The sequence below is a fragment of the Poecilia formosa genome, unplaced genomic scaffold (assembly GCF_000485575.1).
Source record: "Poecilia formosa unplaced genomic scaffold, Poecilia_formosa-5.1.2 Scaffold412, whole genome shotgun sequence".
Lineage (NCBI taxonomy): Eukaryota > Metazoa > Chordata > Actinopteri > Cyprinodontiformes > Poeciliidae > Poecilia > Poecilia formosa.
In genome coordinates, this window is record NW_006800351.1 from 448,029 (window position 1) to 449,287 (window position 1,259).

The 1,259-nt window shown below is 38.3% G+C and overlaps 1 long non-coding RNA gene across 2 annotated transcripts; it reads left to right on the plus strand.

Annotated features, from left to right (window-relative positions):
• LOC107833598 (uncharacterized) lies at positions 1 to 733 on the plus strand. Of its 2 annotated transcripts, none has more exons than XR_001659361.1 (2): positions 1 to 127; positions 230 to 733. It is a non-coding gene; the product is annotated as an uncharacterized LOC107833598 (long non-coding RNA). The 2 variants fall into 2 exon arrangements; XR_001659360.1 differs by having other exon boundaries at positions 348 to 733.
• Positions 734 to 1,259: the final 526 nt, after the last annotated feature.

The window sequence follows — 1,259 nt, forward strand, 5'->3', positions numbered from 1 at the left end:
TACTCCTTTCCGCCGGGGAAGAAGAGCTCCGTTTCCCCGGAGTGAAGCTGTTTGCTGGTGATTTTTATTCCGGACCGAAATCCGCTGTGTGTTTGACAGTGCTTTGTTTATTTTGACACAGAAAAAGGTCAGACAAAATGTTAATGACGTGAATATTTTTGCTTTCACACAACATAAACAGCTCAGAGCGGGAAATTGTATTTCTGTCATTTTGTTTTTCTGTTGACAGAGATTATCTAAATCTTTGCCCGCCTTGTTTTGATGAGTCACGGTTTGATGTCTGAGTGTTAAACACTTTTATTTTCACAAGTTGGTCATTTAAAAAAAAACAATCTGGACTATTTCAGATAAATTACACGTTAGTCAAGGGAAGCCGAACCTCAAAGTCTGGTGTTGGACGGATGTGCCGCCATGACATCTTCACGTTCGCGGTCCGTCACGGCGGTGACAATGATTGGACCCGAACGCTGAGTCATTTTCCGGGCAGAGAGGGAAGCCAGCATCGTTTCTGACTCAGCCGTCAGATGAGTCTGAAGGTCTTTGCTGGATGTTTTCATCAGAGAGGGGACGTTGGGTTGATTCACAGTGGCGACCCCAATTGGGGGGGATGAGAGGGCCACAGCCCCCTGGAACAAAGCTGCCCACCCCACTGGGCCCCCAGAGAATCAATTTTATCAATTAAAATGTAAAGCCCAATAAATGAATAACTACATAAAATTGGTATTTTTCTTTTTTTAGGTATTTATTTTTATGTATTTATTGGATATGTGTGTATATTTTTTTTTTTACTAAATGGACAGTAGACATGTCCTTTGAAAGACCTAAATCCTGTTCTTATAACTGATAAAAGGTTCAAATCAGCCTAAAAGGATTTAAAACTAGATGGCTTTATTTTAATATAGCAAATGTTGCAACAACATCCCCTTCCTACAATAAAACAAAGGTAAGGTAAGGTAATTTTATTTATATAGCACATTTTCAGCAACAAAGCAATTCAAAGTGCTTTACATGAGTTGAAAGGAAATACAAACAAAATAACAAACCAAAGGAAAGAAAAATGAGGAAAGAAAACTAATTTTGTTCTAAAGTATGTAAACTAAGTGCTCCTGTGCAGGGTATCTAATTCCATTTCTAAATCGTGAGTACTCTACAGTTTCTGATAAAATAAGCTAAAGAGTGACTGGTCTAATTCCTTTTCTGGGTTAAAGGTAATATAAACTAAGCAGTGACTGTTCCTATTAAGTATTTCTGGATTCCAA